General features: G+C 38.9%; 1 protein-coding gene across 3 annotated transcripts in view; it reads left to right on the top strand.

The window, feature by feature from the left end:
- The first annotated feature begins 9484 nt into the window (after positions 1–9484).
- Positions 9485–18552, top strand: part of gpr4 (G protein-coupled receptor 4) — a 41341-nt gene continuing 32273 nt past the window's right edge. For all 3 annotated transcript variants that reach the window (XR_011035568.1, XR_011035567.1, XM_068317362.1), the window contains exon 1: positions 9485–9647. The gene's annotated coding sequence lies outside the window, so the exon portion shown is untranslated. The remainder of the gene's footprint in view (positions 9648–18552) is intronic.

Below are 18552 nucleotides of genomic sequence, written 5' to 3'. Positions count from 1 at the left end.
GTCACAGAGCTTCTCTCGGTCAACCAAAACACGTCAAAAATGTTTAGGAGATTTATAGTATGACTGATTACTGTCAGATGGTACAGGCCAAACAGGATTTAGAAATGTCAAGTTCAAGACATTATTTTTTTGTTGTTTTGAGTGCATTTCAAGCATCATTTTGCATTATCAATGTATGAAATAATCTGACGTGTTACATAACAAAGATGACTGATTATGGCTACTGTACATTTCTACTGGTGTGTAGAGACTAATGGTGAAGCTAATTTTGGATGTAATTACACACAAAATCAATACAATAACGTAAAATTTCATAGGGTTTGTGCAGCATGGTTGACTAAAGTCATGTCCGTTGAAACAAAACGTTTAAACCTAAGCTATCTTCTTTTCCTTTCGGCTTTTCCCTTCAGGGGTCGCCACAGCGAATCAATTTTCTCCATCTTTCTTGAGTATGAAATGACAAACATTCAAACATTAATTTTCTTGAAGGTGAGACAATCAGTAATCGCCTCTTCTTCAGACACTTATTTGAATTTGGGTGACAGGTTTATGCTGGAGCCTGTCCCAGCTGGATATACCCTGGATAGGTCGTTAATTTATGACAGGGCGAAATGACAGTCATTGTTATAAAATTAGCTGGCTTACTACATCTCGTGATAAATAAAAATCAACCTTTCAAACTCATTTTATATTTCTTGATACTGATTTTTAAAATTGTTAGCTCACATGCCGTGATGGTTTCATACTGACAATGTTGACCTTTCTCTCGGTCCCTTTATCTTTAGCCGAAATTGCTTTACGTGCTGCTGTGATAGCAGAAAAAATAATCAAGGATTTGTCTCAGTAGCTTAGAGGACATACTTATTAGATGAACATTACAAGGACAGAAGGACCTCCCATACAGAGCAAAGGAAAAAGATGGGACACATGATACCCTAAACTTGAACAAAATAAACACCAACTTTAAAGAAGAGTGTGACATTGAGGACAAGGACTGACGAGCACAAGCACAAACAGGGCTTCCTCTGAAGACGTTATGGACAATAACTAACTCCTGTTTTGACAGACGTCTCTTAAAGGGTGGGGTCATGCACAGTGCAGAGTAACTGGGGTTTATTGTTTCAGACCTCTTAACCTTGGAGTCACATAGTAGGACCATATGCTACTGCCATTCTAGAGGAGAAACAATGAGCTGATGTGAAATTAGTTATGTGTTCATGTGCTATGTTTGGTCTTTTTATTTTATTTTTAATTTAGTGCCCACTAATGAAGGACACTAAACAGAGGAACTGACTGTAAAGTCTGAAAGGTCATATGATCTAACATACTGTCAACTTTGATGATAATTCTAGAGTATGTAACTATGTTGTGAGATCGTAAGTTCACGTTCACCCTATGTGAGATTAATGTGAAAGTGGCATAATGTTATCCATTATGAGATGGGATCGAGGACAGCCTCATGACACTCTGATCTCCTGGTGGGAATGACAGATAGAGTTGAATATCATCAGCACATCGATGGTACCAACTCTGCCTGTCTTTGTTCAGTTAATCATGTCACTGCATATCTGGCTAAATTATATAAATGGTAAACTAAATATTTTTTCTCTCACAGGGTAGGATAATTGGGTGTTTTGGCATTATTGAGACAAAAATATCAATGTATTTACAAAAGCTTTCTTCCATAAATAAATTGGCTTCTCATCAATGAGTATGATGTTCCTCTTTCATCATTCGTGAAAATTTTATTTTTTATGAGCAAAATGCATCTATATTCATTTTTAAGGTCAAATGCTATCTTTACCTTAGCAAGTTAGCAATATAAATATATATAAAACACAAACACTTCTTCTCCATAACATTCAGAGACAGATGAATGCCTCACTGAGGGTCATAGACCATAAAGGTCTTTATACAAATGGTTTCCTGAGATAACTGGGTTGATTAAATCATATATACAGTTACAGTATACTGTATACAGTTAATTAAAACTGACATCAGAGCAGATATGTGGTCAAGAGACAATTACTGAAAGAGAAGCTTTTATGAATGCTTGTATAAATGTTCATACTGAAGCACTAAATGTACCAGCAGCTGCAGCACATTCCACAGTGCCCTCAGCTTTCACATAATCAACTACTGGAAGTGTGCGCCTGTACACATGCACACACACATGCAGAGGCACACACACAATATGGGATGCCTGCTACAATGATCTGTCAATCAGATAACCCACTGAATACATAACTATTAAGTAATTTTTCAGACGAAATCTTGTCAGATTAATTATATGGTCAATTTCTATTTCCAAGAAGAAGGCACAGTAAAACTGATTTACTGACCTATGCTGACCTGCAGTGAGATATGCTGACGTTAATGCAGTTATACTGTCGTTTCCTGATGTGAACAGTCAAAATATATTTGGTGTAAATCATTTTATTTGAGGACTGTCAGACTATCAAAGTACCAGTAACTGAAGATTCTTCAGTCATGCAAAAAAGATGTGTAAATGTGACTTTTGATTCTCAAATTCTGTTCATACAAAGCCATTCTGAAAAAGCTGCATGGTTAAATCTTCAATATTTTCTTTCCCATGTTCTGTCAGGAAAAAAAGAGTACCACAAATTCATGTTTTGTTTCGTGTTTTTCTGAGGGGAAACAGATCATGAGAACAAAAAGTCTCTGAGTTTTCTCAGAGACACTTAATCAAATAATGCAGGATAGTATAATGGGATCTCAACAGCAAAACATACAGCCCCGAAGCCATTGTGTGTGCACACACACACACACACACACACACACACACACACACACACACACACACACACACACACACACACACACACACACACACACACACACACACACACACACACACACACACACACAGGAAGAGAGACTAAATTCATGGATTTAACCATTCATGTGGATTTATTCCAAAATTGGATAATTTCTTCCATGCCATATGTTTCAACCCACCACTCAGTTCCACTTCCAGCAGTCTGTGTGTGATGGAAAAGAAAACCGTGTTTAGACGCTCTCATGATTCTTTACTGTTTTGCTAAATTTACTCAATATGCTGGGTAGTTGTTGCCTATGACATTGAGTAATGAGTCCCGTAACCTTCCGGTGAGTCTAGGTACCCACTGATACAACCATGTAACACACCAAAACAATGACACAAGGGCTATGTTGGTTTTACTACTGTCTCTTTCAGCACATAGCTAGATAAGATAGCAGCTGTGAAGATCACTCTTAGAAATGGATTGAAGAAAGAAAGGAAGAAAGTTCAACTTAAGAGAGTTATTTAAGCTTTAGTTGTAGTGTCCCTGTAATCCACAGAGACTGTCAGTTGCAGATGCTGTAGTATAGCCTGTATTATCTAATTATTGAAAAATGATAAATCACCGAGCAAGATAGGGCGACTAAAAGACAGCGTTACCCCCTGCATCACCGTGCTGCCATGGCATATGTTCACGTCCACAGCCTGACTTTCCTGTCCTCTCTTCAGCGCCTGCATCAAATCGTCTAACTATAACCATAAAGACACTGACTCTATCAGGCCTATCTGCCACTCTCTCTCTGTCTCTCTTTCTCTTACCCTGTTCTTATCTTCCTTTGATTTCTTTTCCGCCCAACCGGTCAAGGCAGATGGCCGCCCAAAAGAGTCTGGGTCCTGCCCAGAGTTTCTTCCTCATCGAGCGAGTTTTTCCCCGCCGCTGTCGCTTCTGCTTGCTCTGGGGGTTTCTGTTGGGTTTTTCTGTCTGTTACTTTGACATATCTGTTGCCATGATTAAGTGCTTTATAAATAAAACTTGATTGAACTTGATTGATACAAAAAAATTACATTTGGATTAGAGTATAATACCAAGAAATGATCAGGTCACACAACCACTGAATTAAAACTATTGAATGAAAATTAATCGTGAGTTGCTCTTCAGTTTATATCTTTACGTGAAAATGATTGCTCCCGTGAACTGACGTACCAGACATTTCATCCTGCTTAGGGGAGGTTTATCATCGACTCAGGCTGTGAACCTGTGAGTCACAGTAGTTTGTCATCTGTGTGTGTATTGCAGTTTGTTAATAACCCACTGTGTGTGCCAAGATGTTGTGTTTGGAAATATGTAAACATCTATTAATATTCCAGACACTGTTTCATAACCATATCAGGGAGGCAAAATAAAGGATTAAATGGAAAAAAGTTCCAAATAGATTACTGTTGAACATACTATTGGAACCATTCATGTTAAATACATTAATGTGGATTTTCATAAAAGTCTGCCTTTTTTCATTTATTTATTTTTTTTTTTACCAGTAAATAGGAAATTAATCTTGTTAGCTAGATAAACTGTGCACAGAATTATAATTCAAGAGATGGAACATTCAGCCTCACTTCAGGAACCAGATTTTAAACTGCTTGGTGTAAGTAACAGAGCAGGAAAAGCAAACAGAGCTGGAGATAGCTAAGGGGAATGAATAAGAAGCCAGAAAGAGGGAGTGGAGGAGAGGAAGCGCTCTAGGAGAAGGTCAAGACTGCGGATTGTGTCTAACAGTCTATTCTCTTTACCACCAGGGTGTCGGAGCTACTGCTGATGGCCTGTTGAGCAGCGTGTTCAAATATGGGGCGTTGCTGGTTTGCTTGCCGGTTGTCCTACGGAGTGGAAAGAAACAGCATGAGAATGGCTTTATGTACAATAGGTCTCTGATGGCTGCTGTTACAAAAGCATCTCATGGTAAAAGAGCACATGTCTTCAACCACACATGGCAGGCTGTGGAAACAGATGCAGGAGCAGTTCCCATCTGGAAACTTAACCTCGAGGGAACACATTCTACATTAGCAGCTTTGAGTGTAGTGTTGGAAGATCGTCATTCTGAACAAATGTGAATAAACACACCAAAACGCAGTTAAAGTGAAAATATTGTAATTAGAATTTGGAGATGATCAAACCTAGATGCAAGGATTCAACAATGCACATTTCAAGGATGTGAATGAGCAGTTAACCACTTACGGTGAGTCCATAACAAAGTAGAGACTTTTGATTGAATGTTTTCACTATTCCTTGACTAAACATATCCTCAAACTGAACAGAGGTCTATAGGTTATTTACACAATGACCTCACGTTTGAGTAGTTAAATACACATATGGGACATTCTTTAGGTAGCTGAGACCTTCTATGGCAAAAGATGACTTAAATGCTTGTAGCCTCCACCAAGAACAACCATCAGTGCATTTGTCTCATTTCTGAGAAAGATGAACGTTAAACTAAATAATCCTTCTTTGACTTTGTCAACAGACATCTGCCTCAAAAGAAACCAAAAAGAGGCTTTAGAAATGTAAATTTTCGCACATGTAACACAAACATCAACCGCTACCTTTTATTCAGAAAAGGATGCATAAAAAAAAAAATCAGATTTACATTATTTAGACCAAAATTTTTAAAGATTTTACGTTATTAGTTTGCATCCAGTAAACTGCAATGTTAAACAATGTCAATCTTGACCACGTTCCTCATCTCAGTTTAGCCGTTTTACATGCTTGCCTTTACATGCTTGCCTTCAGCCTGTCAATATTCCTGGTAATATTTCCTTTCCCAACAGTTTTTCTCTTCACCTGTTTTCTGTTATCATTTAAGCCCTCTAGTACAGGTATTTATACTCATAGAGATTCACTTCCTGTTTTCCCGTCTTAGACCGCAGACTAGTCTCTTAAGAAACTACTGGAATTTCCACTCATCCCTAGTGAAATATGCCAGTTGCTTTTTGCACCTTATCTCCTAGAGGCCTTGACTTGTGACTCTGGATCTGTTTAGCATCCCGTTTTATTTGTGGTGTCTGCTGCCTACCACCTTATTGTTCATTACAGTCTCCTTATATTAATTGTATGATTTTTAACATACCTATGACTATTTGTGTCATCCCTGCTACTGAATACCCATCAAAAATCCATTGAATTCATTGTTTTTCTAACTATCTGTAAAAATGTTATGCCAACCTATCCCTAACCCTTTTTGGTGTTTTCAGATGTTTCACTGAATAGATGACATTCTTTGCCAAAGTCTTTCAGATTATTGTTCAACGCTCACCTGCCTCACAGTTAGTGTCTTTACTTGTCCTGAAAATAATTTTAAATTCCATGTGTGCCCCAGGATTGAAACAAAAGCTTCATCTTTTATCTCTACATGGTGCCAATTCTGTCTCTGAGAACACCTGTCTCAACAGAGTCAGCACAGGATGTTGGGTGTGAATACATTTGAACATGTGCTGCTTCAGCATACTGTTTAATAAAATGTCACACACACACACTGCATGAGACAGTGTGTGATGAGACCCAAGGAATGCACATGAAAGATTTGGTGGAACATGAAAACACACACAGACACCATTGAAGAAGTTTTGTTCAGTTTCTACAGGAATACTGTCTGGAAAATTTTGAGTTCAAAAGATACTTTGTTCAAAAAGATTTAACATCTAATGTACAGTAAGAAAAATTGTCTCTCTGTACAGTAAAGTTATTACTTTGTTGTCCGCAATGAATATCAAACAATAAGGATTGTAATTAAGTAATAGATAAAATATCATTTTTAAGGCAGTTGTGCAACGTCAGCTGTATTTAGAATAGTCAGCATTGAGTGTACAATAACATCAATGCAAACACAGTAAGTGCAGTTGTATGAAGTAATCAATGATTATAGACTCTTGAGAGCTGTTTAGAGTTCTTTAATCTCGAATTCTTGCATTTCAGATTTATGTCCTTCCGTCCTCACTGATGTGAATGCAGATGTTAGTCATTTATTTTCCTCCCCAAAGACATTTTTTGTAGACCACAAAAAATAAGGGAGATGTACACTGGGTGGCTCCAAAAGTTAACGCAAATTTAAGCATTAGTCAGGAATCACAGGACACCAACCTGCAGCAACCACCTCTGCAATCCTAAATGTCTGCTACTGGAGGTGATGCGCGCCTGTTGAATGGGCATTCAGGGTTATGTAGCCTGGGAACACTGGCCAGGTGTTCCCTGTTACTTATTGTTAACTCTACACAGTTGAGGACCTGGAAGACAGAGCAAACAGTGTCCAGGAAGGATAAAGGCCCTGGGGCCGTAACACAATATTTAAACAGTTTTCTCAGTTTTCCTGATATTTTTGTTGGGTATTTTGGCTTTATCTTGTAGTGTTTGTGTGGACAAATCAAGCCAATAAAAAGCAGCAGCTCAAGGATGTACATGAACAAAGAGCATGTCTGCAGTACACAAAAAGAACTCAACCTATCCGTGCTGACTAATATAGCAGAAATAAGCAGAATAGGGTTTATTAAACAAGATTCTGTTTTCTTTCAGCACGTTCCTCCAAGCATATGTTTTAACAGTAACACATAAAAGGTTTTTTTAACATCTAAAATATTAAGTTAAACACATGGTTAGTAGAGTTGTTGCTTCACAGCAAGAAGGTTCTGGGCTTGATTCCTTTCTATCTGGTTTTTGTGTGTTCTCCTGATGTCTGTTTGGGTTCTCTCTGGTTCTATGGCTTTCTCCCACCTCCAAGAGCCTGCAGCTTAGTTCATCCAAAATTGTCCAAATGTGCATCATTCTTTGTCTATCTCGTCTTTTGTGTGGCCCTGGAACAAACTGGTGTCTCATCCACGGTGTACCCCACCTCTTGCTCATAACCATTGTGAGGCAAACCAAATCATTCATATGAGCTTGTGTTACTCCACAGAAACAACACCATCATCTCCCACCTCCAGATTCCAGATGAGCTGGAGAGCAGCCTGCCGCCAGAGCTTCATGTGCTGCCCAGATAACGCAGCCAGAGCTGATAATAAACACACAAAATGTCCTTACAAGTGTTGTACTATTTATACACATGCCATGATATCGCAAGGTTGTTTGTAGTTCATATCTATAAAGAACGAAGAGGACTTTGATACGTATTACATTAGTCACAAATGTTTAATGACTTTGTTCCTCACATTTATACTTTATTTTTTATTTATTTCCATAATACTAAGAAAGACAAGAGGCTTATAATAAAATGGATGACTTAATCAGAACCAAGGCACCTTTACCTTGTCTTTACTGTAAATGAACTATTGGGATTGATCAATATTAACTTAATTTTTCATCAGGATCCAGAAGTCCATTAGTGCTAGCCATTAGCAGGTGAAACGCTTATTCTAATCACAATTTCTTCATGTCCTGCATGTGATCTCACAATACTATCTTAAACCCACACAAGCTCTTGTGGTTTTTCGGTGTATTTTGGCTCCTACCTGTTAGCGACAAGCAACACCGATGACATCATTACCAGTCTGCTGGGCTTACATGAGCTTTACAGTCCCACTTGTTTCACTGGTAGAGGTCAGACCTTCCACCGCTGACCTTTAACATACCATCACAGACACACATACTGTACACCAACCAGATGGCACACATCTGCTAATGCTCAGCTGACCCTTTAAGTAAATCAATATAGTGGAATCTGTTGGATCCAGTTTGTCATCTGGATACGCACCAGAGACAGTTATAGATAACAATGTCCTGAATATGACAGATTCTTTTTAAACCAGATCCAGGCTTGACTCCCTTAGAAATTGAGTTGTTGGAAGTCATTTCATCTCACATTGTTGGAAAAAGAAAGGTTTCCACATCAAAATGTGATGGGTTTTATTCCGCTCTGAGACACATCGTCACACTACAAATGTCATGGAGATGTGTTCAACCTAATCAGTCTGGTGCTGAAAACAGAACCAAGAGTGAGAAAACAAAAACATGAAATCCCATCCCATCAAAAAAACAAACAAAAAAAAAGGAAGGTTGTGGAGAGAATGCTCTTAAGTGGGAATGCTTGTTTGAGTTTCCTTAGCTTTGTTAAATTAATTTCAAGGGATTAATGATGAGAGTCAAGGGACTAATGAGGCTACTTTCTATGACTTTATTTTTACTTTATTATTAATTTAATGAGGATATTTTCTACTGAGAGAGAGAGAGAAAGAGAGAGAGAGAGAGATTTGATTTTGATTTTTAACATCACGTTTATTAAGGTCAAATTAACAAAATAATCACGTTGACACAAAATCCAAAAGAGATTCACGTAAAGAAGATTTTCAATAGTACTGTGCGTTTTCTGAACAAAGAAACCTGTAACGTTTTAAACATTTATCAAACTAAAAAAACAGACAAAATTAAGGGGAAAAAAAAATAATTATCCGTTCCCCACAATCATCCCTTCAACAATCATGTATTTGTCTTTCACCACTTCTTGTTTTACTTTTCATATAAGAGAGAGAGAGAGAGAGAGAGAGAGAGAGAGAGAGAGAGAGAGAGAGAGAGAGAGAGAGAGAGAGAGAGAGAGAGAGAGAGAGAGAGAGAGAGAGAGAGAGAGAGAGAGAGAGAGAGAGAGAGAGAGAGAGAGAGAGAGAGTCAGTGCGCCTCGGAGTCCCAGCCCTCCTTCAGAGTCCCAGCGCGCCGCTGATGCCGCTCCGCTCCTCTCCTGTGGGGCTGTCCGGCGATCTGGAGGCGCTGAAACTCCTCAGCACCGTCCCCCCCCCCACCACCACCATTAAACGCTTATCGAGGTTAAAACGGACCGACTTTTTCCGTGGAAGGATACCCGCTGAGGTGAAGCACGGACGCCGGAACCTGAAGGTGAGTAACGCGTCGCGCCTGAACGCAGCCTCCTGTCACCGCGTTCTTCACGCAGAGGAAGAAGTCCTCAGACTGACGCCTTGAGATCACGTCGAGGTGTTCGTCCAAACCATGTTCTTTCCTTCACTTTGAACTGTTTTCTTTCAGCTGATACTCTTTGGGGGATTTTGACTGCAGATAATTAATAAATCATGAGAGAGAAAACTTGTGTGACTGAGCCGTTCTGTCTGTCTGACTTAGTGCAGATAAGATTTAGATGAGGAGCAACTTCACCTCTGAAGAAACTGATCATTTGATTTATCATGAGAAAGGCTTCATTTGTAGGTTAAAGGAAACTACTTGTGTCAGTTCATTATTTGATTCGCTGCCTGTGTCAAGCTGAAATCTGCCTTTTCATCACTTCTGAAAACTGTTAGTAGATCAGTGTGTGGGAGGAACTTTCAGTTTTTGAATCAGTGAGATATTTCAAAAACTGAGCACAGATTGCTGAAAATAGAGAACTTTGTGTTTGGCTCCAGTATCAGTTGATTAGAATTTAATGTGGATCCAGATTTCTTTTTTCTTTTTTATTTACCAAAGCGGTTCTATATGAATCTTTCTGTCAGAAACAAACGAGGCGGCTGCAGGTTTGGGGGCTGATCAGGTGTTACAGCTGAGCAGCTCCTGTGGACTCCTGCAATGAAGTTGTGCTGCATTCACATTCAGGAGCTGTGATTAAAAAGACATGGATGTGAGAATAAAGTTTATAAAGCGACATGTCTGTACCGGATTATTTCCTGGGGAGAGTCTTCCTTTCTTAATGCGGATATCAGAAGAAAAGAGAAGTGCAGCATAAAAACCACAGAGGTTTAAATAAATGATTGCAGTTTTATTCTGGTTTCATATTTATTGTCACGAGTTACCTCTCCTTCTACTTTGGGAATTGATTTTCATGTGATACATGAATGAATGAATGAATGAATGAATGAATGAACACCATTCACTCTTTACTGTGAGCAAACAGTTTCCAGCCTTAGAGTTAGCTGAATTAGAAATCTGAATTAGAATTAGACAGATTCCCCTCATGTCTGGCTTATGATGTTCAGTTACAGCCTCTTAATTAATGTCTGTGTTGATTTGATGAGTGACTGCAGTACAAAACTCTTTTCCTTGTCACTGAGTGTTGTCTAGATATAGATCTGTCAGATTGTATATTTCTAAAATGCTGATTTAGTTTTCAGTCATGTTTGTCCAAAGAGTTCTAGTCATCTAACACCAATAATATCCGTTATAGAATGAAGGATATAGATGGATGGATGGATGGATGGATGGATGGATGGATGGATGGATGGATGGTGTTTTACTATTTGTGCTTTTCATTCTTTTTCTTGTTTTTCCCTCTGTCTTTCTTCCAACCTTCAAGTTAAATTGTCCTATTGTTTTCTACACGCCGTTTGATTTTTCTTACTTTATGTCCATTTCCATCCCCTTGTTTCATGTCTCTGCTGTGATCTAATGTGATCAGTAGCACGGAGTTCTGAAGCCAGGCTTTAAAGTCACTATTAACTTTCTCCCCAATAGCCATCCTCTCCTCTTTCTCACCACACCTCTGCCGTCCCTCGTACTGAACTACTTGTGACCTCTGAGGAAAGATAATCTGTGCTGTTTCAGCTCCGACCTTGAAGGAGGGAGGATGACTGTGGTGAAGCTAAGAGCCCCGGCTTTACTTACCCGCCAGTTTCTTTTACCACACTTCAACCAATCACACACACACACACACACTGAACCGTCTCCTTCTCCTTCTCAGCCCAAACCCAGACAGAGTTCTCTGTCCTCCCTCAGGAAGCAGAGAGTGGTGTTAGGTGTTTAAAACAATGCATTTCACATGTTGGTGAAGTTTGTGGAACAGTTATGCAGCTTCAGTCAAGTCTCCAAACAACAAGCAGTGATGATCGAGGATTTAAGTCCGAATGCGATATGATTCATAACTGCTAAAAGTGTTCAAATGGTCGTTTAAGCAACATGTTTTCTAAAAAAAAGAATTAAGCTTTTTTCATTGATCTAATGTTTTTTTTACTTTCCATTACCAGATTAGGTTTCATTTTAGAATTAGATTTCAATTCTAAAAATCTTTTGTATTGGGAAAATTGGATCAGTAAAAAAAAAGCAAAAAACCCCCAAACAAACCATCAAGCCCAGGAGAACAGACAATCAGATGGGAGTTCAAGGAGAGAAACTCCAATATGAAGTTTAGAGACAATGAATTTTTAAAAGATGCTAACAGACAGCTGAGCTAAGCACAAAGGAGAGGAAGTGGATGAATGGATGACAGATGGAGGTGGGGACTGGAGGATAAAATAAGGAGCATCAGAGGAGAGGAGAATGTGTAGGAGAGTGCAGTGATGGTGTAATTGCTCTCCAGAGGAGTTCTGATAAGCAGCACTCAGGAGCCTCTGTGGTTAAGTAATCACTATGATTAAGGGGCAGAGCGACGCTAACATCGAGTCTGACTGGAGGATCCACTCCCACGACACCACATTATCGTACGTTCCTGTGAGCTAATAACAAAACACGACTCCTTAATACAAATCCATGGATTCTGGTCATTTGTGAAATGAGCTTGATGTCATGTTGGTTCAGATCCAGTGCTAGGACTTGATTTCCCGTTACTTCATGTTCAGTTGTTAATACCTGGGTTGATCTAATTTGTCATCAGCCATTGCAAGTGTCCCATTTGGCTAATAACTATATAATCTGTGCTACATACAAGTGAGAACAGTCATATTGGCCTTTGTGGTTAGGTCTTTCCATGTACACGTGTACACAGCGCTGTTGTCATCGTCTGCCACTGACTGCGAAGCGAAACAAATGCACAGGAGAGATTCGCATGCTTGTGAATTTCAAAGCAAAATGTGAGCAGTCTCACAAATGTACTGCTAAATTACAAGAACATGAGATGAGATTTAGTTTAATTGCCTCTTAAAGGAAACTTTCCTTGATTAAAAGTACAGACGTTGCAAGAGACTTAATGTAAAACATACAATATAAAACATGTACAACACAAAACGTGCTATCAGTTATTTTTGGAACATCTATTCACATGTACCAGAAGTATATTTCAGTGACGCAGTACTGAACGCATCACACGGATGAATAGATTTTACATCAGAAGTCGGAATACGTCCCATTTGAGATGGTTGTTTTTGGCTTTTCAGGCTCTGTCACATCTAGCTGATTGAGGGATTTTAGTATGTAGGGTCTTTCCTCCGAGTTCCTTCAGTGGGTTTGTGATTTAAATGGAGGTACTGTTCAAACATACATGAGTGACTATACTGACTTACATATGGTATCGACGTAACCTGAGACAAGCAGCGTTTTGCTGATAATGTGTGTACTAGCCAAGGTGTGCTGGATTATGTGATCTGTCGGGGAAGCTGTCAGCTCTGTGTTCGTGTGTGTGTGTGTGTGTGTGTGTGTGTGTGTGTGTGTGTGTGTGTGTGTGTGTGTGTGTGAGATACATTCCTCCTTCTAGTCACCAAGCCAGCGCCATGAAACACAATGCTTTCACTAAGATATGTCAGATTGAGAAAAGAGATCAGTACACAAAGATGTTAACAATGCTAAACACAAACAAGCAGGAGACACAGAGGAACCTCGCTGTTCAGTCTCTGCAGCTCCTGTGTTACTTCATCACCTCCTCGTCTTCACTCTACAGGCTACAGAATCACTTCATCATATTTAGTTCTGTTGGTTTTGTCTGTCTGTTAAAGGGCTTCGAAATATCTGTGATTAAGTGGTATATAAGTAAAGGTTGATTGATTGATTGATGGATTAATTGATTGATTGATTTTTTTTCCTCCATGTTCTAGTGTTTGTAGATATTTCTGGCAAGGGTGGCTCTTCAAGACACACACACACACACACACACACACACACACACACACACACACACACACACACACACACACACACACACACACACACACACACACACACACACACACACACACACACACACAAGCACAGCTATTTTCGCACAGGTGTGTTTCTGGTCTGAATCCTTCCTTGTTGTGGATGTGCTGAACGAGAAACTGCAAGCAGTCACATATTGTGGAAGTAAAGGGTTGTTTGTCAAGCTTTTTTTTTTTCTTCAAATGGCAGAAGGTATCAGGTATTGTTAAACTTTTAAGGCCCTCTGTAGAATATAGCAGCAGAGGTCTCTGTAATTTAGCACTGGGATACATTTCTGAGGGCAGATGAAACAATACGGCTGATGGCCTACAGGCCAAGAGGAGGTGCGTGCGTGTGTGTCTGTGTGTGTGCATCATTGATCCAGAAAATGGGACTTTTAAAAAAAAAAAAATCCTACTACTGGTGATGCCATGATCTGCTATACAGAGCTCCCTCATTCCTTGCGGTTAATGTATTCCAGGAACCACACGTGAATAACAAATTCCGCAATATAGCTACAAACTATTTATCTTATTATTTACGTTAATTTTAATGTTTATGAACCCTCCCCATACTGATATTAAACCACCTTCTATCAGTATTACCTTTTCACACAGTCTTATCGACTGTTTAAAGGGACAGTAAACTCATTTTAAAGTAATATACTGTATATTTTGTTTATCATTTAGAAAATTTTTTTTTTACAGATGTCTGGCATCATCCCTGGTGTCAGGAAATGTTAAAATCTGCGCTGCAGCAGCACCGTCACATGGGGTCACGCGCCATCGGTGACACCCGTCGCTTCATCAGTCAGGGCAGCCATTATGAAACAGTACGATCAATGAACCGATACATCTGATAAAGTCATGGTTATCTTTGAGGTGAATGGTTGTACCAACACCATAGGAGTTAGACACAAAGATAGGAACCTTTCTTTCTTCAGAATACCTTCTGGAAAGCTTGTAGAGCAATGGAAAGCAAGGATAAACAGGGTCAAAATGACCAAACATCTAAGAATCTGTCATGAGCAGTTTAACCCGGATGATTTTGAAATGATTTTGAAGGTAAAATCATTTTCAGATAACCCATAGTATTTATTCTGAATATCCAAGCTTTAGTGTGTAATTAATTCATGTGTGGAGTTACTGGAGGTATTGTATAAATGTTTTAATGACCAGATTATCACGCTATTATGGCCCTCGCAAAAAGTAAACAATATCAAAAGTGATAGACAGGTTGGTATGATTGGTATCATATAAAGGATTGTATAGTTTGCAGTTGTAATGCAGTTATAACATAATTAGAGGGTATGATAATTAGACAGGAGTCTGATGATGTTTCCATGATTTCAGATGATTTTGTGATAAATAAATGTAATAATGTTGGCTTGTTATGTTATCACTAGCTGTATATTTATATAATGACGATGATATGAATTCACCCTGATGTCTACGAATGCGTCACTTCCACTGTGAGAGAGTGCATCGTAACTTATGATGTATTTTGTTTGTCCAAGGTCCACATTGATCATAAAAAAATACTAATGCCACCAAAACCTTTGTTTAATCAGGTACTTCAAATAATACTCCAGGTTCATTTTGACTTTCCTGTCCCTTTAAAGCACTTTTGTCTCACGGAAGTGCGCTCGCTGCCTTCCGAGACTCACGGAACCTATCACACTTCGGATGCCGTCAGCCAATAGAATGTGTGTAAGGTATCACATGACTACCTACTAAAAATCCGTGATGAGGTGAAGTCACACGTGTTGATGCGCGAATGCGTGAGGGATTACTGTACTCTGTCCCTGACTGGCTAGGTGTTTGATCTACTGATAGAGAGGTATGTGCTCCTCTCGTACCCTCTAGTTTCTTTCTTATGGCACCTCCTGTTACTCCTCCGTCACCTGCCTGTCTTTATGGTGTTTGTTTGTGTCATCTATAACCTGTATAATGACTGCTTTAGCCTTTCAGATGAAATCATTTTTTATAACTGTGATTTGTCTTTTTTTAATCCAACTTTGTGTTTTTACTAGATTTTGTGTCTCAGACTATTGATTCTAGTCCAAAGGAAAAACACCTTCAGAATAATCTGAGGGAGGTTCAGCTTTTTGCTGTGGCCCCTTTGCTTAAGACACCCTCCTAAAACTAATAGGGGAGTTTTTTCATGCAGTGCTTTTGGTTTTCTGAAAAAAGAGTCTGGGGTTGTAAAGGGCAATGTGGTGTTTCTGCTGGAAAAGCATGATTCCTTCTCTCCGTAGTGTGCAGATACAGAACTCTGGGTCAGAGAGACTTTAATATCAAGGATAAATGTGGGCATTAAAAGGTAAGATGAGAATGTTTTATGAATTAAGTTGACTTCTACTCCTTACTTTTTGTGCCTCTCACCCATCCTCCATTCCCCTCACAGACTCACCATGTTGAAAGCTCTCTGCTGTTTTAGTAATGGAGTTTTGAAGACAATTAGATGAACTTAAGTGAACCCTGAAGAAAACTGCAGAATAAATCAAATAAGAAAGCAATACAGATAAGTTGCTGCTGTGTGAAAGGAAATGAAAGCAGGATGCAGTTGCCAGTTTAATGGTTAGATGAAGTGACCATGATGCAATATCTTTTACACAGTCTTGTGTTTGAAGAAGTGATTACTCTCACCCCATTATTCCCCATCATGATGCATCTCCTGTTGCTCAGCTTTTTACCTGTGGAATGAACCTGACAGGTTTGTTGAGTAATGAAGGTCTCTCTGATCTGTGATTGGATTTTTCATACCATAAACACAAAGGTAAACAGTAAAATTTGCAATATTACAATGGTGACGTGTATTCCTACACACTTTGTCCAGACACAGTGGACACAAAGAAAAAATATGGAGGAATTGATCAGAAATTGATCAGTTTAACAGATCTTTTCTTTTACATCATTTTATTTTATTCTTGTGATTTAGTGATTTAAGTAAAGTGTTTGGTAAGCATTTCTGTCTTGTAATGGACTTTATGTGGAACCATGAGGATAATTCTTTCGGAACTCAAGCACAGAGAGCTTGTTTAGCTTATTTATTTTTGACATTACTCCTGAGGTTTCACATTTAAAGGACCCATAAAAGTCCTTCAGCATAAACATTAACTATTGCTTTAGTGACTGATCGAGATGATGGATGATGGGAAAGAATAACACAATGAAAATATATTGTGTCATTACTTAGGATATATGATATTTAAAGCAGATGAGTTGTTTTTCACCTTTATAATAACACGTTTTTCAAACAAGTTGCAGTGCACACACACACACACACACTCACACACACACACTCACACACACACAAACGCATGCACGCACGTGCACATGCACGCACACACACACACGCACGCACACGCGCGCGCACACACACACACACACACACACACACACACACACACTTGTAATATACTGTAATCCACTCCACTTTAAGTTCACTTCCCTGGTAAGAGCGTCATTAGGAACTGTTTATTCTTGTTACACTGTTTTAAAGATTATCCAAAAGTTTTTTGTAAACACAAATGAGTCCTGCTGTTTCACAGAAACAAATAAAACACACAGTGGTTCTCATTTTATTTACTTAATCACAGGAAACTCAATGGGTTTGTCTCCATGGTTGGGACCTACATTTATCAAATGAGACATTTTGGGAGAAAATAGAAGAAGCCCCAGTGAGCGTTAAAGATAAACAGAAGAAAGAAACAGAAAGCTGAACATCATCGGCCCCAGAAGACAGTGTGTTCAGTAATGTAGAAATGTAGACGTACTATTGGTCAGAATCAAACCAACATGTAGTTCTTTTTATTTATTGGTGGCTTTTTGTGTTTCAGGTGCTGTGCTGTTCATCAGACAAAAGTTAGACCTTCTATTATTAAGGAGAAATCTATCAGGACCTAAATTAAATGGATTTTCACTTTCAAATCAAAACCAAATCTATTTATACGTACTGTATCTTGATCTTTAGTATTGCATATAATGAAGGTTTACCCACTGGGTTGTCACCCTGGCATGGGCTTATAATGAGTATAATGAGTGTTAGTGCTTCGTTTCTCTGTCGTAGTGTGTTGCAGCACCAGGAGGTGCCTTCTGACTTTGTCAGACGTGTAGCAGGGGTGTAGCTTTTAAATTCAAATGTAAATCATGCAGAAATTAATTACAATTCCAATAAACAAATTTATGATTAAAATGCAGACAATCACCATTGCCTGTACTGCTTTCTCTGTATCTGATTCTGAACCCTCATCCAGCGGTAATCCATTAATCGTGGTAGAAAAGATGAGAGCAGCAATGGGATGATGACAGCGTCCTGTCCTGTAATCTCATTGTTAGCTGGGATTCATGGTCATGTTCTCTCCATATGTGTCTGGTTTGTGGTATGAACTTGTCAAACCAAGTAGTAGTTCCAAGCAAACTCACCCATCATCCATCAAATCTTACATCACTAGTCACCAAGAGTTCATAATATTTTATTCTTTTGAAAAGTCAACACAACTAAAAAGAGCAAGGGATGATGGTGATGCAAAATTTCAAATTATGGCTTGGAAAGGCAGAGCAGCATTGAAGAAAACAGTCATGTGCTATCTCCTGGGATCCTACGCCTTGAGATTCTGCATAGTTAGAAAGGGTGTAGTGACTTGAAAAAACAATTAGAGTTGTTAGTGTGAAAGGATCCATGAATGACATCTTTGATTTACTGCCCTTCTTTTTCCCTGATAGCAGCGAACTGGTTTGTGATCACCCATGATTCACATGCAACTTAATGTTGACTGACTGTTAGTTACTGTCTCAAAGAGGGTGACACAGAAGCCTGAATTTTAATGGCATTCATAATTCATTCCATTCTTCTGAGAAGAGTTTAAGCATCTTTGTTGTGATACATTTGTTATTTCCATGCAGTAATGTGTCCCAGTATTAACTTTATTAACCATCTGGAATGGTTTTGCGTACTATCTGTCTCCCATTTG

The sequence above is a fragment of the Antennarius striatus genome, chromosome 6 (genome assembly GCF_040054535.1).
Source record: "Antennarius striatus isolate MH-2024 chromosome 6, ASM4005453v1, whole genome shotgun sequence".
Classification (NCBI taxonomy): domain Eukaryota; kingdom Metazoa; phylum Chordata; class Actinopteri; order Lophiiformes; family Antennariidae; genus Antennarius; species Antennarius striatus.
The sequence above is the reverse complement of the archived record's forward strand: the minus strand, read 5'-3'. Positions and strand labels throughout refer to the sequence as shown.